Source organism: Capra hircus, chromosome 1 (genome assembly GCF_001704415.2).
Source record: "Capra hircus breed San Clemente chromosome 1, ASM170441v1, whole genome shotgun sequence".
Taxonomy (NCBI): domain Eukaryota; kingdom Metazoa; phylum Chordata; class Mammalia; order Artiodactyla; family Bovidae; genus Capra; species Capra hircus.
Genome location: NC_030808.1, coordinates 128,248,433 through 128,272,653, shown reverse-complemented (window position 1 = coordinate 128,272,653; position 24,221 = coordinate 128,248,433). Strand labels below are relative to the sequence as shown.

General features: G+C 43.4%; 1 protein-coding gene across 1 annotated transcript in view; it reads left to right on the top strand.

Moving 5' to 3' along the window:
• The window catches only part of CLSTN2 (calsyntenin 2), a 755,598-nt gene that overhangs the window by 375,601 nt on the left and 355,776 nt on the right, over positions 1-24,221 (top strand). The gene's annotated exons all lie outside the window — the stretch shown is intronic.

Here is a 24,221-nt window from a genome sequence, read left to right as displayed (position 1 = left end):
ATGAGAAGAAATGTCCCAGCTTAATCAGCAATGCAGGAAAACAGGGACGAATTCATCCTTCTTCTGCCTTTCGGTCTAAACAGTTCTCCTAAAGTGTTGTGTGAGACCCACCTGGTTTGGGGAAGGCAATCTACTTTACTGAGTCCTCCACCAATTCAAATAACCATCTCCTCTGAAAACATGCTCACAGAAACACCCAGAAATAATTAATCTGGGTACCCCATAGCCCATCAAGATGACACATGAAATTAACTACCACGGGGAATTCCCTGGTAGTTAAGGGAAATGGGTTGAAACTAAGATCCCACAAACCACAGGGCAATAAGGCCAAAAAAAGAGAAATTAACCATGGACCACGCAGTAAATATGAAAAGAGAGAGAGGTCCTGAGGAAGGGTTTACCCATGAGGTCTTTGATTCCTCTTTGCCAGCCACAGTTGTGCGCCCACCCCCCACCCTCACCCCCCACACTTCCACTCTCCTAAGCACGTCCCTACAACTCTGGGAGCCACAGAAGGGCTGAGATACCAGCCAGCTTGTGCAAGTCCAGCCCTATCTCTGTTAAGATGTCACTTCCATGGACAGAACCTTAAGAGAGAGAGACTGTCCTGCCTCCTAAGTTATTTCTTTGTTCAAACAAGTCCAGCTGAAAATCTGAGCTCCAGTGAAGGTAAATTGACAGAGACAAATGTTCCAGCCAGAGCAATTGCCCTGCAGCTCACATAAGAAATTTAGTTGACGTGCCCAGCCTTTAGTCTGAGAAGTCTGACAAGGCCAAGGGTTGAGCAGAGGGCTTATCAGGCACCATATTGCTTTGGGGGCTGGGATTCTCAGGAGGGAATGGTCAAGGGAGTCAAGGGCTATGTGTTCTGGTCTAACTAGCTGACATGACCTGGTGGCAGACAATAGCACATGATTTCCATATTGGGTACCTGTAATGTCCCAGGTACAGTACTAGTACTTTGCGGATTTTTTCCAATGTCTTCCAAACCTTAGGACATTATTATCTCCATTTTACAGATGAGAAAATTAAGATTTGGTGGTTTAGCTGCTAAGTCCTGACTGACTCTTGTGACCCCATGGACTGTAGCCTACTAGGTTTCTCTGTCCATGGGATTCTCCAGGCAAGAATACTGGAGTGAGTTTCCAATGGGTTCTAAAGGGAGAGTTCCTTTGTGCCCCAAATGGTCTGGCATGAAAGCCTATTTTCTTTTCTGTCTTACATGCTAAATGCTAGGTATGCTTATCACGCACCATTCTTGGAAACTACTGTAACTCATGAGTCCCAGCTAAGATAACTTGGGAGTACAGGAGGTTAGAGATGTCAGGGAGCAGTGTGAAAAGGCCTAAGTTTAGGACAGTCACCAGAGAGCCTCATCCAGCAGGGCAACAGGCTGGCAGCAGCATCAGTACCAACCGAGCCAGGGCTCCTAGCTTATGGCCTGTGGCTGGCAGGGAGAGCCCAGAACAATAGCAGTGTGACCTCAGATGCTAGCTGAGAATCAGGTCAGTTTAAGAAATAGCAAGAACTCCTTTCAAAAGGTGCCTGCTTAATGTGAAAAAAAGAAAAAAAAAAACCACTTTTATTTGCTTTTATTTTATGCTGAATTTATTCCTGAGCCATAAGTTTTTCTTTCTGCACATTCTTTTGGGGTTGTTGTTATCATTTACTTGCTAAGTTGTGTCTGACTCTTTTGTGACCCCATGGACTTTAGCTGGACAGGCTCCTCTGTCCATGGGATTTTCTAAGCAAGAATACTAGAATGGCTTGCCATTTCCTTCTCCAGGGGATCTTCCTAACCCAGGGATTGAACTTTCGTCTTCTGCATTGGCAGGTGGATTCTTTACCACTGAACCATGAGGGAAGCCCTCTTTGGGGGTATCTTTTTCATATTACTTTTTTTTTTTTTTTTTGGCTGTGTCACACTGCATGTGGGGTCTTCCAACCAGAGACAGAACCTGCACTTCCTGCGTTGGAAGCTGAGTCTTAACCATTGGACTGCTAGGAAAGTCCCAAGGTATTTTTTTCTCCCATACAGTCTCCTCTTGAGGTTTAGGGACAATCTGTTCTTCTTTAATAAAGAGCATCTCAGTGTGGTGGCAGAGCTCATGTAGAGCTAATCCAACCATGAGTTTTATAGATACGGTAGGTTCAGTCACCTGAATGTTCTCAATGACCAGAGAATCTACCTTCAAACCTTTAAGTTTATCATCATTCTTTGTACTTTTAAGCTTGTGCAGCAAAGAGCACTCTTTTGGGGCCACTGACCCTGTGTCTGATCCCACTGTTTCACCTGGACACATCTGCCAGATCCACCGTTGTAAGGATAGAATAGCATCCATTGCTCCTGTAAAGTGGCGTCTTATAGATACTTGATGGCCTAGTGGATATGCAAACCTGATGGCCTGGTCAGTCACATGGGTTTTCATAAAGTGGACATAAAAATTTGAATCTCTTGATTGACATGATTTTGTAAGATGTTCTGGACTAAGTGAATACCAATCCAGTTTCAGAGATCAACTCAGTTGGCTTACACAAAAAGCCTGCTTCATTTTTTGTTGGAAACTTGGAACTAATCTGTGCTGTGGTGGGATATATTAAAATACGACTGACAACATACCGGGAAGACAGACATTATTCAAGAAGCAAACACTCAGGGCCGGCAGCAAGCGAGTCTGTGCTGTGTGCTTAGCCTCTCAGTCGTGTCCAACTCTTTGTGACACCCTGGACTGTAGCCCACCAGGCTCCTCTGTCCATGGGGATTCTCCAGGCAAGAATACTAGAGGGGGTTACCATGCCCTCCTCCAGGGGTCTTCTCAACCCAGGGATTGAACCCAGGTCTCCAACATTGCAGGCGGATCCTTTACTGTCCAAACCACCAGGGAAGCCTGTCTGACCATCCCATATTCTCTCTGCGCAGTTCACTGGTGCCTGTGCTATGCCAGGATCTTGGAATACTGAGAAAGCTGGATCTGCTTCATCTTTCCAGGAGCCCACACTCCTCCAGGGCCCTCCAAAGAATGTGGCAAACTGACAGAGGAAGGGAAGTCCATTATTGGAGAATATACTAGAGATTTCCACGTCAGAAGGTTTCAACTGAGAGTCACAACTACTTGGCTGCGACTTTCTGGGTAGCTGAGACTTAGGCTCCATGAATTTTTTATAGAGAAAAAAAAATGAGAAAAAATCTATTTTAATTACATTTTAGAAGTCAAATTTACATAATCATTTGATGTAATATCATTTGTTTCAGGCTTCCCTGGAGTGGCATGGAGCCGCTGTCCCTGTAAGGGACTCAGCCCCTGGGATTGTGGCCAGACTTTTCTCTGTGCTGGGGAGGGGTGGGTAGAGCCAGGCTGCGCTCAGCTGCAATGGGATGGGCCCCTGGCCAGGGATAATTAGGCCAAATGGTTGTGAAAACCCACCCAGGGGGATAAAAGAAAGGAAAGCCGTCTCTTTAATTAATCACTCTTTTCCCCAAACTTGTGAGTAAAACACTAAAATTAAAATCCATTTTCATAATATAGTCTTCATTAATGTGAAATGTGATTTTAGGCAGGCCTTAATTCAAAGCCTGGTTTTTCAATGGAAAAGAATATTGCTTTTGGGTGCCCTTTAATAAATCCAGAGCTGACGATATGGAATTATAAAAGATTTCTTAAGTATTCCGAGAAGAGCCTTTTCTCCCACGGGCTTGGTTCTTCATGTGGCAGGTGTGTTCACGCTGTGACATTGTGTCAAGCATGTGTTGACTATAACTCCTGCAGGCTGCACGCGCGTGGGGACGCCTGGGTGCTTGGTCCCCTCCATGAGTGCCAGTACCACATCCTTCCTGGCTGGCTTTCTCTGAGTCCTGACTGCTGGGCATTCAGGCACTGTCTGTGGAAGGAGGGAGGGAAGGAAGAAGAAGGAAAGAGTGACATTACTAAAAGTTAACTTCATTGTTCCCAGTACTAAAATTTGGCATCTCCTTTGGGGCAAGGCCATTGAGTTTGACATTTATAAAATTTTTTGAGCAAGAATCATCATAAGTACCTTCTTCCATTAAAATTTGCTCTGGCCTATGTTATTTATTCAGCATCTGTTTCTATACTTTTTTAGTTTGCCGAGTTATTAAGTGCATGTTTTGTGACTAAGAGTCTGAAGAGCTAATTTGCTTTCTTCAAAATGTTGGCAGGTAAAGCTAAAAGTGTTTCATGGAATTAGGAGACATCTTTGCACTAGCTTGGTGCTGGACACCTGGTTCCTTGACGAGGGTGACAAGGGGAGAGGAAGGTCACCAAGAGCAGCTGCTGACTCTCTCCCCATCTCCCGCCCCACCCTCCTTTCTGCCCTCCCCCTCCATCCTCCTCCCTTCCCCTCTATACCTCTCTCCTTCTTCCCTCCTCCCTCAAGAGTTACTGAGCACCCTCCCTGAGCCAAGCCCCTGATCTGTGCTGTCAACAGCACACTGCATACACAATGAAAAGCTCCCAGCTCCCACCTTCACAAAGCTCTGTCAAGTGAGGAAAACAAAGATGTAAACCAACAGCACAAAGGCAGGAGCCTAGTATCCGGAGGCAGTGGCCTCTGTGCCATGCCTGGGAGAAAGAGTAAGAGTGGCCCTGGTGGAGAAGGGGCAGGTGGGAAGGAGGTGGTTTCAGCGCAGGGTACCCCACTCAAAGCCTAGAGGCAGACAGCCACGACACTCTTGGGACTGCAGTGTGCTTGCTTTGGCATCTGCTCAAGGTATGAAGACAGCAGTGGGGAGACAGGGCTAGGTTCTAACGAGTCACAGATGCCCCATGAAGAAATTCACACCCAAGCACTGTGGAGAGGCTCTGAAGAATGTTGAGCAAGGGAGTGACACAATGAGACATGGGTTTTGTTTGCAGAGAAGACCTTGGAAACAGAACTGAGAGGAGCAGGGACAGATGAGGGTCGAGCTGAGATGAGATTAAGAGTCAGGTTCAGTGGACAGTGAGGGGAAAAGAGGAGCAGATTCTAGAATAAAGACCAAGGTTTGAAATCCAATCCTGTGTAAAAGATGTGAGCTCTCATGTCTACCCTTGTCAGAGGTCCTGTGGTAGCACTCAGAGACCCTCACTGCCTGAAGCATGGTACACAGACCACCAGCATGGGCCTCCAATGGGGGACCTCAGTCCCCAGCAATTCTGCATTTGAACAAGTTCTGGGTCATCAGGATTATGTGAAAACTGGAGATTCATGTCTGCAGAGGATTGTGGGAAGGAGGAGGGCAACTCTGTAAGGCACAGGCATTTAGGAAAGTGTGGTGTACAGATGCACCCTGTAGAGCTGATTATGTTGTTCAGGGAAGTAGCAGCTTAGGCTCAGAGACTTGAAGAGATACGTGGGCAGCTGAGGGAAGTCAGACTTGATCTAGGCCATTTTATGAAAGCCAGTGATGCTGGATCTGCTGGCCTGTGTGTCTCCAGAGGCCAGGGAGATCCAGCCAGCATGCTAACATCAATCCCTTGATTTCCCCTGCCCCCAGACCCTGTTGTTCAGTCGCTCAGTCATGGCCAACTCTTTTTGACCCCATGCCCTACAGCACGCCAGGCTTCCCTGTCTTTCACTATCTCCCAGAGTTTGCTCAAACTCATGTCCATTGAATTGGTGATGCCATCCAACCATCTCATCCTCTGTCATCCCCTTCTCCTCTTGCCTTCAATCTTTCCCAGCATCAAGGTCTTTTTCCAGTGATTTGGCTCTTTGCCTTATGTAGCCAAAGTATTGGAACTTCAGCTTCAGCAACAGTCCTTCCAATAAATATTCAGGGTTGATTTCCTTTAGGATTGGCTGGTTTGATCTCCTTGCAGTCCAAAGGAGTCTCGAGAGTCTTCTCCAACACCACAGTTCAAAAGCATCAATTCTTCAGCATTCAGACTTCTTTATGGTCCAACTCTCACATCTATATATGACCACTGGAAAAACCATAGCTTTGACTAAACAGACCTTTGTTGTCAAAGTGATGTCTCTGCTAAACTATCTCATTGTCCACCAAATGTGTGTTCCCGCCTAAGACTGTTTTCATGTGTGTGAGTCTGATCACCAGGAACCTTCTGACTCCTGGTATAGTCCAGGTACATCAGGCAAGGGATAGGGAAAACCCTACCCTAGGTCAAGGCAGAGGGATGGATGGAGAGCAAAAGGCCATTTCAAGATCACAGAGTTACAGTTGCAAAGACAGAATCAGAGAATCTTGGGCATGGGCAAGATGTAGGTGTAAGAAGGGGGCTCACCAAAGTTAGCACCTGAGCTCTGCCAAGGTCACTGCCAGGCCCTTCACTGGCTGGGAGTGTGCCACATGGGAGTTACCTCCATGGGGACTTGCTGGAGTTGTCTCCATATCCAGGAAAGCTGTCTTCAGCTGCTCTGAGCTCAAGGGCACCATGCATGTGGTATCCAAGGAGTTGATGCCCCTAATTAGTGGCAATGATTGGCATTACTAATTTGTTTATGACATTACATAATCAAATTTATGTAATTGCTCTTTTATAACTCACTTTAAAAATTCAAAGCAGCACAGTGCAGGGAGGGAGAGGATGAGCAGGGGTGTCTGACAGGTTGGCATTCCCGCCTTTCTTCCCAGGACAAGATCGTGTGCTCTGAGAGAGAACACAGGAGGAACAGGAAGCAGAAGGGCTGTTTCCAGATCTGCCAGAATCAGGGATGGCCTTAGTTGAATTCTTTTCATTACAAGGAGATAGGACATTCAGGATCCCGGGAGACAGTGTCCCACCAAGAGTTTCAGTCTTTGCTTTTTTCTTGCATCCTCCAGACATGACCATTGCCATCACCCCCTGACAGATGTGGGAGTCTTTGATTGAATGACTCCTGGAATTGGAATCCCCACGCTTGATCACAGGAGGCAGGGGCTATCAGTTCTTCTCAGAGCTACGAGCAGGCTTTTGTTGAAGGTAGTTGGGTAACTCTTCACCACCATCAGGGAGCCTCAGTCTGCCTCCTTTGGAACTATCCTTGGGGCAGAAATTGTGGGTCCCTTACTTCATTTGGGCACATCTCTCCCCAGGCTTCTCTAAAAATCATAACATAGGTAAGGAAGGGTTCTTTACAAGATATTTGCAGACTTCCTATGTTCTCACCTCTCTTTGCAAATTCGTGACAGATCTAAGAAGAGGTGCAGATCCTTGCAAACCTCATGCAAGAGATGGAAATAATCTTCTTGGCTTCCTGCAAGAAGGAAAAATTATTGCATATAGGGGTGAAGAGGTCTTTGGCCCCATGGGAGGAATTTTATGAGTTTCCCATAACTAATTTATAAGAGAGTTTCTGAATCTAGGACTCACTGTGGCTTCAGGAATTCCATGAACTGTCTGAAATAATTGTGGGTACATTTTTTGTATGTGTACATTTGTATATTTTTATGAGAATCAGATCAGGTAATTCATAAAATTGTAAAGGCTATGATTTAAAGTAGCTGAAGAACCTGGAGGTTTTGGGGTTTTGTGTGTGTGTGTGTGTGTGTGTGTGTGTGTTTGAGTTTAAGAAAATCCTTCAGATATGGTCCATGTGGGCCTCATGTCATCCTTGTGATACGCAGAGCGGAGACCATTATCTTCAGCTTATCACGAGGAAACTGAGGCATAGAGATGTTCAGTGCTCACTGGCCACATGCCTCTTGGTTTTTGGAAACTGTACACATAACCAAAGTTCTGACTCCTGTTCCTTCAACTCCAGCATAAACTTTAAGAACAGAAATTATAAACTCCAAATAACTCAGGACACTTGGACATTTGGAAACTTAAGATTGTTAAAGTCTGAAAAACTGTGTTCAAGTCAGATCTCTGCCAACCCAAATATTCCCTTTCCCCACATTTTGCTTATTCCTTTTCCCCACATATGAGGTTATGTGCAATGACAAAGCTTTCTAGGTCATAGTTAACCATGGGTGTAGAGAGACCTTCTTGCCAAAATGTCCCCAAAAGCCTCCTTGCCACAGTCCTCTGCTGGGTTTTGGGACTCTTTTCTCAAAATGTGGATGCTTACTTCTCTTTTGATGCAGGTAAACATTAAGGTTCATTTTGAGCCACACTTCTCCAAAAAGCAACCTTAAGCATACTTTGTTTTTGGACATGGAGAACAGACTAGTGACTGCTAAGAGGGAGGGGGTTACGGGAGAGATGGAGTGGGAGGCTGGGGTCAGCAGATATAATCTTTTATATAGAGAACGGATAAACAATGAGGTCCTACTGTATGGCACAGGGAACTATATTCAATATCCTGTGGTAAACCTGAATATGAAAAATATAATTATCTATGTGTAACTGAATCACTTTGCTATATTGCTATATACCAGTAATTAACACAACATTGTGAATCAACTAGACTTCAATTAAAAAAAAAAAAAAGAATGCTGCATTTTAAATTCATGAGCAAACTAATTCCTAGAGGAAAATGTGTATTCGAATGGTTGCAACCTGTTCCGGTATGTGAATGGAAATCTGATACTGCACCTTTCCAAGCTCTATGGGATAAGTATCGTCACATCAGTCTCACTGGGTTATTTACACAGACTGAGTGCCATGAAATGAGAGTGTGCCATCACTCTGAGTAGTGGTCATTTGCATTGCTCTTCTTCAGAATAAGTTTCAGGTTGGTAGTTCCATTCTCTGTCTTCCTTGCTTGACATCCTAGAAGAGCGTGTGCTGGACCTCACATCCTATGAAAGGCGTGTTTCTCCAGGCTTTGCAGTACTTATCTTTTCAACTTGGTTTCCCTCGCGTTAAATTTTTCTTTTTTCTTTTTATATTTATAAATAGATTTTTTCCTGAATGTTAGAAAGTAGCCAATATAACAATAATTATATTTTTCTTCTTCTTTCAGATCGTAATTTTCCAACTTAATTAAAATGGCAACTTTATCAACTAGTCAGTTTCCAAATAAAAGTGGATTTTTTTTTCTTGAGACTATATCAATATTCACTTTGATATTTTCCAATAACGACTTTTAAGAATGTTTTAGTATATTGCTTTCTTTCCATATCCTTCTCATGTTTTTCCACCCAATAAAAGTTCTTATTTCTCTTTGAATAAATTCCTTTTCTTGTGGATTGAGAATCTAAATCTTTACTTCCCCCAAATTATACTATTGTTCTAACTTTATTATACTTAATCACTTCCTCTGGATGGAAATGAACTCATTAAAATGTTTTAATCATTAATAAAGATGATATTCTTCTATTTAATCAGAATTTTATTTCCTCTCAGTGCTTTAGAGTTTTTTTTTTCCTCTATTGCATTTGTTTTAGAAGTCATTGACTCGTCATTATTTTCATTATTACTTTTTCTACTCGTTGGAGACTTCCATTTGATTCAGTCCAACAGGAAGCCAAAGAAATATCAATAACTAAAATATCATTAGTACTATTGCATGACATTTGTAATGCGCTGCTTGTTTGTTTTAAATTTGCATGCTGATGGGAGAAGTGGGTATCTTTCCAAGCAAGGCCACACCAGATGTGTAACTCCATGCTGCATACTTGGAAGTTGGACATCACACTTGCAGGTGTGGCAGGCTTGATGCATTGGGGGCTTTTGAGAGCAATATATGTAATGTAGAAGGGGATCTTCCCAACCCAGGAAACGAACCCGGGTCTCCCGCATTGCAGGCAGACACCTTACCTTGGGAGCCCGCAGGGAAGCCCAGAAAGGCATATAGTAGATCCTTAAAGAATGAATGTAGTCATGAAACTGAATTCTGTGTTCACTGGAACTGTTGAAGAAGTGTGTAGAGGATCAGTTTCAAACTTTGAAAGCAAGCATTCACCAGACTAAGGAAAGGCTCCATACGAACTGAGTGTGTGCTCCATAAATAGCCCTTCATGCACCGCTGCAAGCAGGAAAGTCTCTGGGGATCACGTAAGAGATTAAAATGACTTAATAAGGGAAAGTGATAAGTAGAAACCCATGATCTGGTGGTCAAGACATAATCAACAGTAATACAGTCTGCCTGTGGAATGAGGAAGGTCCTGTTTACTTAGAGAAAAGATGAGAAGGATTTATGGTAGCTCATAAGTGTCATGAAAGTAACTTGTATTTTAACTTTGTTATTACTCAGTTGTTTATAAAGAAGAAAATTAAAATAGCTGGTAGTCTCACTGGCAAGGGATGGCAAGCATTGTTGTTATTCCAGCGCTCTCTGTGTGTAGCAGTGCCTATGTGTGTGTTTGTTATAAGATCACATTCTATGTATAATTATTTTTCTGTATATTAAATATTCCCATGGCATTAAAACTGTCTTGAAAATATGTTTTTAAATGGCTGCAAGCTGTCCTGGCATATAGATGTGTCACAACTTAATTAACAATTCTCCTGCTCCTGGGCATGTAGGTTGTTTCCAAACCTTTGCAGATAGAAACATAAATATTTTAAAAAGTATTGCAGTCATCACTCTTGTGCCAAAATATCACTCTCTATTTTAAATTCTTTCCCTCGGATGAAGTCCCCATAGACAAATGGCTAGGTCAAAGGTTATAAACATTTCTAAAACTCTCCACATCTATTCTTTTCAGGTTTGTCATTTTATTTTTCCGCTAACAGTATCCAGGTGTTCTCCCTTTCATAGATTCTGCCAGCACTGACTGTTAGTTATTATGTATATTTTTCCTATGTTGGTCACAAAATGATCTCATCTTTAATTTGTTTTTGTTTCATTATTGATTGAGCACTTTCCCCAATGCTTAATCACATTTTTAATTTCCTCTTTTACACATGCTCTGTTTCTAACTTTTCATTGTGTTATGCCTTTGTGTTAGGCTGGCTTTAGTCAAGTTATTTAAGCAAACCTTGAGATTAGGAAAAGAAAGCCCAGTGTAGAGACCTTTATCTCTCCACTTGCTAATTTCACCTAGTAGGGACTTCCTCACTGATGTTTGTAGCTGAAATTATTATTTCAGTGCTTTGTGCTTGGGTCAAATATTTATACATAAGGTTTTTATTTGACAGCTAATCCATGGATCAGCTTTGGGAAAGCATGATTTCTTCCATGTGGCCATAGATAATATTAATAGATGAGGTCATTTCCAATTCATTTGTCTTTTCCTTTTTTCTTCTTCTGGCTCTCTTTAGTCAAATCCTTGGAAAAGCTGTAAATGCACACAGTGAGAATGAAAAGTCCTGTTTCTGATGGGAAGTTTGTCATTTCCCATATGCTGCTGAGATATGTATTCTTTTCAAACCTGAAGTGAGGATGAATTTTTCTACTTACTAAATTCCATTACTTCCTCCCTACATAGTGAGATACATAGTGAAGTCGCTCAGTCATGTCCGACTCTTTGCGACTCCATGGACAGTAGCCAATCAAGCTCCTCCTTCCATGGAATTTTCCAGGCAAGAATACTGGAGTGGGTTGCCATTTTTTTCCTCTTTTAATGTCTTTTGTGGAAACTTCCATCTTAATATCTTTGAGCTTTGAGTTTTCTATGGGGTGCAAGACCTCTTTGGGTTTTAACAAAATATTGGAAAATTCCATTCTTTTGACATTTGCCTTGTGGTTACCAGAGGCTGTCTGATGACAAGGAGTGCTTAAGAAGGGTCTTCTGTTGTTTATCCATCCAATATGTCATAGTTTATATAAGGTCCTACTGTATAGCACAGGGAACTATATTCAATATCCTGTGATAGGCCATAATAGAAAAGAATATTTTAAGAAGAATGTCTATGTGTATAACTGAGTCACTTTGCTATACAGCAGAGATTGACACATTATAAATCAACTATATTTCGATTAAAATATAGATAAAATTTTTAAAAACTAACAAAAAAGAAGGGTGTTCTGTATAACTAATTATCTTTCTTTTCAAAAGAAAGAAAGAAAGTGAAGTCGCTCAGTCGTGTCCAACTCTTTGCGACCCCATGGACTGTAGCCTACCAGGCTTCTCCATCCATGGGATTTTGCAGGCAAGGGTACTGGAGTGGGTTGCTATAACTGGTCCACAATATCAGCTTTCTCACTGATGAAAATCATGATATGTATATAATGTCATTACTGTCTCTGTAGGGAGATGTAAGCTGCTGTGGACATGTCTTTGGCAGTAAATGGATAACCTCACACATGTGACGTCTATATCATACTATTAACACACATTTGGGTCAGCCCCTTTGGTAATTATGTAATAGCTTCATATATCTTTATAGCTTACCTTAGCCAATGGAATGTCTTCAGAGCTTGCTCTGCTAGTTATCATTGGTATTGGAGGTTATCTCAAGAACTACCATATACTCAAGCTAATTAGGATAATGCTATAAAAATTATAGATTTTAGAGTTGCTCTGTTCTGCCTGATAAGCTGTGTGACCTCAGTAAGTGTCTTAACCTCTCTGAGGCATGGTTTTGAAAAAAGAGATTAAAAACTTTGCAGGATAATTGTGTTTATATATACTGTATTTCTGTGCATGTTTATTTGCAGATGAAAATGATCCAGCAAAGTATGAAAAATGTGTTTGTATGTGTTTGGAAAAGATGTTGCGGACTATGAAAAATGTAGTGTGGCATTAAGAGGGGCTGATGGCTGGGATGAAGGCAAATGGTGATCAGATGCAGCCTGTGAGTGCTGAGGCTAGTCTTTGAGAGAAAGAAAGACACATTTTCCCATCCCTCTTTCGGACAATGAGACATTTAGATTAACTATTCATTTATGGCTCCAAGAAAGAGAAACTTACCTGAAGGAAAGTTTAAAGCTGAGCTTGATAGTCTGAGAACATTCAACGCTACAGTTTATAGGCATTCATTACAAATGCCACACTGAGTATTTTCCTTCCATATTTCATGTTCATACATACTCCATATTTATCTTTTATGGATTCCATATCTGCAAGTTCACCTATTTGCTAAAAATTATTCATAATCCCAATAAGCAATAGTCACAATGCCTTTAAAGTCATTTGTGGGTATGTGCAAAGTGGCAAAAACTTGAGTTGCCCAGTGCACCAGTTTCCAGCTGAGGCGGAACAGCATGACGCTTTGCCTTTGTGTTTCAGCTCATCTTGTTAACAAATGTCCTTTCCATGGCCGATTTAGTGCTGAGTGTTATTGCATTTTTGTGCTTTTTTGTTGGCAATTTTGCTATTTAAAATGGCCTCTGGAACTTCCCTGGTAGTCCAGTGATTAAGACTGTGCTTCTACGGCAAGGGGCATGGGTTCAATCCCTGGTGGGGGAACTAAGATCCCACATGCAGTGCAGCGTGGCCAAAAAAAAAAGAAAATGAAAATGGCCTCTTCCATAGTGTTGAAGTGCTGTCTGGTGTCCCTGAGCACAAAGTGTCAGTGATGTGCTTTATGAAGAAAATATTCTTGGGTTAGATGAGCTTCGTTCAGGCGTGAGTTCTAGGGCTGCTGGTCATGAGTTCAGTGTTAATGAATCAATGATGTATATTAAATACGGTATCTTTAAACAGAAACAGTTGAAAATAAGTTTACATGTTTATCAGTTGAAAATGTTATGACCAGAGGATCTCGGGAACCTAATCCTGTATCTCTCCCCTAGGGCAATGATTCAGTATTCCCTGCTTCAGCATTTTTGGTGGCTTCATGGGCTGTAACGATACAGCAGATGATAAGAATCAACTATGGTTGGTGATGATTCCCCTTGAGGGTGATCCCCTTGCCCTGCCTTCCCCTGACTTGCCAGCAAGAGATCTGTCATCTCAAGCCTGTGAGGGAAGTGCCCCAGGAGCCTCGGACAGAGGGAGAAGAAAGTGGGAACTGCTCAGGGGTTTCTAGGCACCTGGCCGTTCTCCTTGAACAATGGCTGTTAATTGGGAACTAAGCCAGTAGGGGAGATCCGAGTGAACAGGCCAGCTTCCACATGCATTTTGTGGGAAGCCCTCTCTGTGTCAGGCCAAATGCTGAGAGGACAGAGGTGACTTAGAGCCCTGCTCCTGAGGAGCTGACTATCTTTGGTCCCTGCCTCTCCATCCCAACGCTGATCAAAGAATTGGGGGTGTGTGCTGACCTGCCATGTAATCCATCACCACTGTAGTCTAGTTAATCTTCGTCTCCACCATAACTGTATGAGGAGATACTATTATTTAATACAACTGTCACTTTTTAGAGTGGGTACCTGAGGTCAGATAACTTGCCTAAGTGTTTTTTAATTAATTTTATTGGATTATAGATAGTAAAGAAACTGCGTACAATGTAGGAGACTTGAATTTGATCCCTGGGTCAGGGAATTTGATCTCCCCTGGAGAAAGGAATTACAACCCACTCCGGTATTCTTGCCTGGGAAATCTCATAGACAGAGGAACCTGGCGGGCCGCAGTCCAAGGGGTCACAAAGAGTGGGACACAGCTAAGTGACTGACATGGTCACTCTTCGTAGTTGCTTTATAATGTTGTGTTGGTTTCTACTGTAGAACAAAGTGAATCAGCTATATATATACATATATCCCCTTTTTATTCTGGATTTCTTTCTCATCTGGGTCACCACTGAGCATCGAGTAGAGTTTCCTATGCTATACAGTAGGTTATCATTACTTATCTATTCTATATACAGTATCAGTTGTGTTTATATGTCTCTCCCAATCTCCCAATTTATCCTACTCCCTCCTTCTCCCTTGATATCCATCTTGTTCTTTATGTCTCTGTCTCTATTTCTGCTTTGCAAATAAGATCATATATACCATCTCTCTAGATTCCACATATATGCATTAATATACAATATTTGTTTTTCTCTTTCTGACTTACTACACTCTGTATGACAGTCTCTGGTATGGAGCTTCCTTAAAAAACTAAAGATAGAACTACCATATGACACAGCAATCCCGCTGCTGGGCATATATCAAGAGAAAAACATAATTCAAAAAGACACATGTACCCCATTGTTCATTGCAGCAACATTTACAACAGCCAGGATATGGACACAACCTAAATGTCCATCAACAGAGGAATGAATAAAGAGGAGATGGTACAAACATACGATGTAATACTGTTGCTGTTTGCTGTTTAGTCACTAAGTCATGTCTGGCTCTTTGCAACCTCCTGGACTGTAGCCCACCAGGCTCCTCTGTCCATAGCGTTGTCCAGGCAAGAATACTAGAGTGGATTGCCTTCTCCAAGGGATCTTCCTAACCCAGGGATCGAACTTACATCTCCTGCACTGGCAGGAGGATTGTTTACCACTGAGCCACCAGGGGAAGCCCAATTTAATACTACTCAGCCATAAAAAGGAATTAAGTTGGGTCATTTGTAGAGATATGGATGGAACTTGCCTGAATTTACACAGTACATGACAGCGCCAGGAATTAGGTCCAAATGGTGGAGATGCAGACACCCAGGTCTTCAAATGCTGGTCTGCACTACCCTTCCTGCTTAAAGGATGGATGTGGAAACAAAGACAGTTCCAGGTAAAGGTGCTCCCTACTGGGGGTGCTCCCAGGGGCTGAGGGAACCCTAGGCCAGTGTTACCTCTGGAGTCTCAGATAGTAGTAAGAGAATGTGTGGACTCATAACTTCTCAGCAGAGCAGAGAGGGCTTAGAGACTCAGTGCCACTGCAGAGCCTCCATGAGGTCCAACTCTAAAAGAGGCTCCTTGAGGCCAGCCAGCAAGAAAACAAGCTTTCATCAAAAAAGAGGCAATCACTCTGGCTAACCTGTCTCCACTGAGTGTGATTAAATGCCGTTTGAATGCACTTTCCATCAACATTGACTTTTAAGAGTGATTCTCCTGCTGCAGATAGGAAATAAAAGCTGGTTTTATCTGAAAGAAAAAGAAAGCCATCAGTGCTTTTAGTTTTCTTCCATAAGGGCTAGATTTTCTTCCTTCTTCCCACTCCCACACAGAGCTCCTGAAGAGGGAAGCAAGTCAGCAAGATTGTTACACATTAAAGAGATGTCAGGGCTAGAGGCCCAGGAAAATTAGGCAGATAGAGGCATCTGTGCAGGTCTGTTTTCCCTCCTGTGAGCTTCAGCAGTAAATTCAGAAGGCTCTCCTGCATCAGGAAAGCTAGGCTCTAGGGATCTCAGGCCCCTGGCTCGGTGGGCATAGCTGGCGCAGATACCAATACTGCATTGTCTCTGCTCAGCCATCTGCAGCAGATCCCCTCGACTCATGGGTGTTCCTGACAAATCTTCCAGTGCTGCACCTGACACCCTTCAACAGCCTACTGCCAGAAACAGGAGCACTGGACTTCCGAGGGTGACTTAAGCCATCACCCAACTGTCTGCTCCCCTCTCTGCACTCAGTGTTGGCTTGCTGACCCCACAAACCTTTTGACCTTTCATTTTCCCAGTTTCCAGAGGGAACACAGAGAAAATATGGTTCCCTGAGTAGATGCTCCTCAACTTTTAATCTTGTAAGTGAATGGAACTGATAAGACATGTAAAGGAAAAGCACTAGAAATCATGCCCCAACAGTGAGATCCAAAATAACCACAGAAAACTTGAAAAAGTATTAAGTGTGTTTATAAAGTAGTTTTGATGTTCTTATAAAACAAAGAGAGGATCTTTCAACATTCTTCCACTTAAACTATAAGACATGATTGCCTTCGCCCACACATGCATGCCTAAAGAACAATTCCTATTCACAGATCTTAGAGAACAATTGGAAGATGTATCCATTGGTATCCTGTTTACATGCTGCTGTTACTGCTGCTGCTAAGTCACTTCAGTCGTGTCCAACTCTGTGCGACCCCATAGACGGCAGCCCACCAGGCTCCTCTGTCCCTGGGATTCTCCAGGCAAGAATACTGGATTAGGTTGCCATTTCCTTCTCCAATGCATACACACATGCTAAGTTGCTTCAGTCATGTCTGACTCTGTGTGACCCCATGGACAACAGCCCACCAGGCTCCTCTGTCCACAGGATTCTCTAAGCAAGAATACTGGAGTGGGTTGCCATTTCCTTCTCCTTCCTGTTTACATACTGGTTGCTTAAACCCATCATTTGATTTAAGTAGGTTTTTCTGCTTCAAGTAGAGGCTGAATAAATGAAAATGATCTGAATATCCATTGCTCAGTTTTGTTTCATTATCTTGTTTGTGCTGGCACTGAAGACAGTGCCTGACAGTTTTTTGTGGGGCTGATGGTCACCGTATAGGATGTTGATTAGTCTGACAAGTGAACATCCTTCATAGTAAGTTTAAATAGACCCATTTCCCAGGGCCACTGGTTGTCTGTCTGACTGTGGATGCTATGGCCTATTCATTTTGATGTATGGCAAAAACCATCACAATATTGTAATTATCCTCCAATTAAAATTAATTAATTAAAAAAACAATGATTTGTCTTTAGCTCTATGGAAGCAAAAAGAGAACTGTGGCTTTTTATGTGCCATCTCTGATTATTAGTTATTGTCTGGATCATTGTGCTGGAAAGAATTCCAAGTCTGAAACTGGCTCAGTAGGGAGCAGTATCATGATCAATTAGTGATGTTTACCATGAGTGCATGTAGAGATAACTGGGACAGCAGACACCCATGTTTTGCATCCCTGGGTTAGAGCTGCAGCATTTGAAACCAACCATAACGGGAAATGCTAGGAGGATGGAAGATCGACCAGTTACCTCTCAGGGCATCAGGTTGAGTAGGGAGGAGATTGTGTATCTTTTTGTCTGTTACAACACTGGGATCCCCTTTCAAGATTCCAAAGCTCTTCTGAGCATCTGTCAGTCTCCAGAAGTCTCTGATCCTTCATTAGCAAGGAGGATGAGAATACAACCTAAGGAGCAAATATAGATAAATGAGATTTGGAGCACACCCAGCTCCATGTTGCTCCTCTGTGTAACTATTTTCTGATGTTATAGAATGCCTCTGCCCTGGCCTAAGTGTCTCTGTCCATAGGTTGCAATACCCAGGTCTGCTGCACATGTCTGTGTTTCAGAACAAGACGAAAGCCTATGGGTATTGAGGAAACACTGTAGGTCAGGGAGAAAAGGTGAACCTGGCTGAAGCAGAAAAAGTCAAGCAATGACAATCACCTAAAGAAGCTGAGAGTGTGTGGATGCATCCTTTGATCGATAGGACCATACCTACATTCTCCAGGTTCAAGCTGCTTAAAAGTCCAGGTGGTCTGCCACACCCCAGGCTAGCAGACATGTAAGCCTGTGAAACTACAAGGGAAAGCTTCAGTGATTGCTAGCTTGCTTGGTCTGAGAGAAGTTGTTGCCATCTTTTTGATACCTCAGCTTCATACTGCACTGAGCTTTGGAGGCATGGGAATTCTGGTTTGGCTCAGAAGCCCCAGCATAGGAACAGTATAGTGTGGATAAAGGCTTTGGAAAACAGCAAAGAAGATGGAGTTCCTGGAAGGTGTAGTTTTTCTTGGACTCTGATTGATTCTGTGAAATGAAATTACACCAAACTGACATCCATTAGCTCCTGTCATATACGCATATCATTTGTCCTTGAGAAACATACAACATAAAAACGGGGAATGAACTGGAGGCAGAGGGAAGGAGAAGGAAGTGATATGTGGTGTCAAGCTTTGAACTTGGTGGTGTAAAGGTCACTGGCATGCCCTGCGGATGCCTTCCAGACCTAAGACTCAACTGGGAGGGACTGAGGTCTCTGGGTCTTCAGAGGAGGGGGTCTTACCCAGCAGAGGGCTAGGCCAAGAGTGTACAGGGAAAGGAACACTGGTTATGCTTTTATGCATTTACTCCTCAGCCCTTTAACCAGCCTTTCATTCAAGGGGTTTAGAAAACCCGTGGGCACTGGGGTCACAGAGATGAACAGAGGTCAGTTCTCCCCATCGGGGAAGTCAGGGAGTGCCTGTAGTCAGACACATGATCGTGTTATGGGGCCTAGGATGGATCTGATGGGCCAGAAGGTGGGCAGACTGGACTGGCTGCTCAATGAGGCACTTCAGGGCACACTGGAGAATGGCACCTCTTCTGGACAGACATCACCCACAGGCATGTGGCTTGACAAGCAGAAGCTTCATTGTGAAAATTAGGAAGAGCCCCAGTCTTCCGACTGACTCTGTACCCAGCCAGAGTGTTGACTTAGCCTGTGAACCATGGGAGCACTCAGGCACTCTTTGTGCAGTGTGCAACCCGTGCAACTGTATATAGTGTCCCAGGGGCAGTGGGCTAGAAGCACACTGCCTATGTCTTGACTTGATGTTGTGTAGCCATAAGAAGCACACTTGAGCTCTCAAAGTCTCCTTGTCTGTGAGCACAGAATGGAAACCGTAATACGCACCTACGTTGATTACCGTGTGTATATTAGTGTATATGCTGGTCCTCTGGGCCCTGGAAGGCTCTACACAGATGTCAAATATTATTAATCAGTTGAGATCTGCCTACTGATGAATGGACCAGGGGAATCTTTACTAAATCTGCTGGTGGATAAACCTTACATTCACTACCTCTTCTTGTTTCTCTCCTCTCTCTTTCCCTACCCCTATCTCTGTCTCTCCCTCACACTCACACCTACCTCCCACCATCAGTTCTGCAAATTCACAGGCTTACTGTCTGCTTGCTGAGAGACCCATAGCTTTGTTTTCAGAGTTTCAGTCAAGAGGCAGGTTTTCTATGGAGTCATAGAGCTGCATACAACTTAACAGTGTCCCTCAGTCCCTAGCTTCCTTAGTTTTTACAGAAAGAATTTTTTAAGAGGACATACAAAATAAACAGGAAGGGTTGGTTTCCAGTAGTGAGATTGGAAAGCATTATTGGGACAAATGAACCGAGCTGTGCATTTGCATTAATTAAATTGACCATAAACCCAGCTTAATGTTTTATTTCACCTTTCTCCTGGCATGATGGTGCCAGAGTGTTTTGGAACTCACATACATACCCGCTGGCAGGGATGCTGAAAGATCAGCAATAATCAATGTTTGTAATCAAAGAAGATTAAACTCTGTACTAATTAACGGGAATCTAATGATGGACACTCTTGCGGGGCGGAGTGGCCCAAGCCTGCAGTGTGTTCACAGACATGGAGGTAATTAAACAGTGGACCCTTCTAGAAGGAAAAGGTTTCATTGTTATTGAGTTCAACACTTCACATAGCGCAGTTTTCTTACCAATAGGGAATCAAACCAGGTGATGTAGGAAATTGAGACCTGCTGACAAGCAGTTCCTGACCTGCATCACCAGTGTGCTTCTGGCCCCATAGGAACATGGGGCAATATTAAGAGAAGGGGTTTACTCCTGAGTTCAAATCCCAGCTGTGTGATCCCAGGAAAATTACTCAACTTCTCTGTTTCCTCATTTGTAAAATGGTAATAATAATGATAATAGTAATTATACATGTGTCAGACAGGTTTTGTGAGGATTTGACGAGTTCAAAGTGGTGAAAATAGAAAGATGGAACACAAAGGGGAGGAAGTGCCGGATGGTTTCTTGAGCAAGTGCTCATTACTGGACCCTGAGCTTTACAGACAGGGGCACGTTTAAGCTCAAAGCCAATATATGAAGTACGTGTTATTAAGCCCATCTTCACTGATGAACATGCCAAGGAAACTGGAAAACAGTGAACACTAGAGCTGCTTGCATGCCCTAGTGAGTGAGGATTGTTGGCTCCCATTTGGAGAGCCATGTGGTAGAGAGGACTGACCACATATTCTCCACAAGGCGCTGTTCATTCATTGCCTGGATCCTTTACTTACAGTACTTGGAACCTTCTGACACAGGTCAGATGGAGACTCAAGAAGGTCAGGTAAGAGTTTGTGCCAGAGCTAGGACCAAAGCTACCCAGCTCCCCTCTGCCAGGGGGTGTCCGCAGAAGGGAGGAGGCTGAAGGGAAGATGACTGGCACCTACTTTCTGTGTCAGCTGCCCTTGTGACAAAATGAGACAGGACCCTTGCTTGGGTGTGTCCATGATCTGGTTGTGAGGATGGAATTCAAAGTCAGAGAACGGAAGAACATGTGTGACACACCATCAGTTTCATGTCAACCCCTGTGCCCCCCACCCGAGCAATGCACACTCTCGAATATGAACAGGATCCTCTACTGTGAGGCCCAGGCTGTGTGGGTGCAGAAGGGGCAGAGGTACTGGGGTGCAAGGGACCCGCCGGGTCCACCTTGAGTGTCTGTGGTTGGACATCCTGCTCCAGAAGATGGCAAGTGCTACAGGGACCCAGCATTTCCAGATAACTTTATTATAGCCTACACAAAAATCTTCATTTTACTTTAAAATCACATTCATGTGGTCCAGTGGCTAAGATTCCATCCTCCCAATGCAAGGGGTCCAGGTTCGATCCCTGGTCAGAAAACTAAATCCCACTTGCTGCAACTAAAAAAAAAAAAAAAAAAAAAAAATCCAAGTGCTGCAACCTGGAGCAGCTAAATAAATGAATATTTTTTAAGAAAAGGAAAGAAAAACACATTCATTATCTGGCTGCTGCTAGCAGAATCTAGAACCTGCAGTTCTGAGTGGTCCCAAAGGGAGGGTTTACAGCTCCTTCCTCAACATTACTGACCTCCAACAGACCCCGTAAGACATCTGCCTTTGACCTCTCATCCTAGCACAGAGAAAATTTAGCACCCTTGCAACAAAGTCATAATTTAATAGAAATTACTCCCTGATATCCTCGTGCCAGATAATTCTTTCCCAGCATCTCTGGGTGATTTCCTTCCCAGGGAGCAGCATAATCACTTTGTACTGGCTCACCAAACAGCCAATGGCTCGGTGCATCATTGCTGCCAATTGTATGGATTTAGAGTGCCTTTGCATTCTGTAATCATTTACCTCCAAATCTCTTGGAGGTCACCTCTGCTCATGCGGGCTCTGACACCCAAAAAAGCATAAGCCCTAATGCCAGCTAAGTCCCAGCAGGGAAGGGCAAGTGGCAGGATAGTCAGGGTGCTTCTGTCTGCTCACCTCCCTTCCCGTTAGCCCACTGATTTCATTAAAGGATCTGCCAGTTTTATAGTGTGTGAAGCTACTCACTAGGTCTGACTCATTTCAAAAGAAAATCTTGTGACATTGGAACTAATGTGCTGATGTAATACAGACTCACAAATGTGTGTGGGTTCCTAGCTGAGGCAAGACATGTTTACTCAAACCAGTGAACCCTTAGCTTCTAGAATCAAAGTACACACAGAAACCGACTCTGCATTCTGTAGTCTCCTTTCCTGCTCGTCTTGATAATAGCACGGTGTTTAATGTAGCTACGCTGCTTTGGTTTTGCTTACACCTCGATCCATAAAAGCCTGTGGAGTGATGTAGGATAAGAAAACTTAAGAGGTTTTTGAACAAGTTTAACCCAGAGCCACAACCCAGCTCCCCCAAGTCTAGTTGAGAGATCTTGGGAAAGTTATTTCATGTTGCTGGCTTCAGTTTCTTCTCCTCCCTTAGGAGACAGAGTGACAATTTAATCAATATGCATAGGACATGTGAAAGGTCAGCAATTAAGACCTCACAGGGTGTGTGAAAAGAAATAAAATCCTGAAAGGGTGTGCACAGTGTCCAGAACACGAGAGCCACTCAGTACGATTAGTATAATTGGCATGACTATTTAAAATGTAATATTCTGTATTTTACGTTTCACTGTATTGATCGCGAGATGGGAAAATCATAGAATGTTTAAGGAAGGTTGTGATTGGCAACGTTCCTTTCTGTCTTGGTTCATTTGAAAACCTTGAAGGAAAAGCTCTTACACACATGGACCCAGTTATTTGGGGGTTCAGACCCCCACCGCATGTCCCCCTTGCCTCTCTCGCTCCCCAGTAATGAATGGCATATTCAGGTAAAGATAGAAAGCACTCAAGATGTAGGAATTAGCTCACATTTTGAGGGCAAACTTCCTATAAAATGACTACACCACTGAAATCAGACTTCTGATCTTTGAATTCCTTCTGGTTGGAGAATATACTCACTTCTCTCTTTTTCTTAAAAATCTTGATCGTCCATGATGCTGCAACTTGTGTTCATTCATGTAATCTTCACAACAATATTATAGCTAAGGCAACTGAAGCCTCACAGGTATATGTAGCCTCAGGATGACTCCTAAATGCGTATTTTTCCTGTGCTAAGTCACTTCAGTCATGTGTCACTCTTTGCAGACCTATAGACTGTAGCCTGCCAGGCTCCTCTGTCTATGGGATTCTCCAGGCAAGAATACTGGAGTGAGTCGCCATTTCCTTCTCCAGGGCATCTTCCCAACCCAGGGATCAAACCCATGTCTCATGTCTCCTGCATCGGCACTCCAGTTCTTTACCACTAGCACCACCTGGGAAGTCCATATTTCCCATAGCATGTAGAAAAAGGATAATATTTTTATAAATTTATAAAAATTGTAGGGCTAACAATATCAAGGTGCAGAGGAAAAATCTGTGCAGGCTGTTGGGAGAAAGTGAAACAGCTGCCGTTTCAGAGCCCTGGGCCTGGTATAAAGTCAGTTCCTAACAGATGCTCACTCTTGGTTTCCCATACCGCCAGCCTGTGCCCTCCTCACAAAGCCCCAGAAGCGATCGCTCTGGATAACTCACCTGCTCTACTGACTCCTGGTGGTGGAGTCAGAGCACTGGCTCTGAACAAATGTTGAATATTGATAATTTAGTTGTAGGAAGGTGTTTTACTTTTTAATTTAAATTATAGCTGATTCACAGTGTTGTGTTAATTTCTACTGTGCAGCAGGGATTCAGTTATGCATATATACATTCTTTTTTGTATTATTTTCCATTAGGAAGATGTTTTGTAGGTATGTAGTCACCTCACTCTCTCCTTGCAACATTTGTGACTTGGATGGGGGGTAGGGGTGGGTCTGAATTAATTCCAAAAGGGAGGCAGAGCGAGAGCAGCTCACGAAGACTCAAAGGATGTCTGACAGTTAAACTCACAATGCCGTGGCCATGCAGCATGCTCAGGGGACAGGTGTGGAGCAAAGGTTACAGTGCAGCCCCACCCACTTCCGGGTCATAGCCAGCGGAAGTCTGCACACTTCCCCTCAGAGACCTCCGTCCTGTTGGCACTTGCTCCTTGACACTGAGCTGAACACACAGGCTTGGGGGCCTTTAGGCCCCTCCCACAGAGGAACAAACCACGCATGCACCAAGGAGAGGCCATGCAGGTTAATATGGGCTCTCTTCCTAGATAACGAATGTCGGGGAATAGGGGGCCTTGGTCCTGATTCTCCTAAGCAATGAAAACCCTGACCGAGGGCAACTTAGATCCAGACCCTGCGGCTCATCAGAGAGGCTGGGACAATCTCCCAGGGTCTGCCTGATGCTACCCCAGCTCTGTCCATTCAGCCAATTTCAATAGTAATCATTCATGTAAATTTGCCTTATTAGGACTTACTCTGTAAAATTACC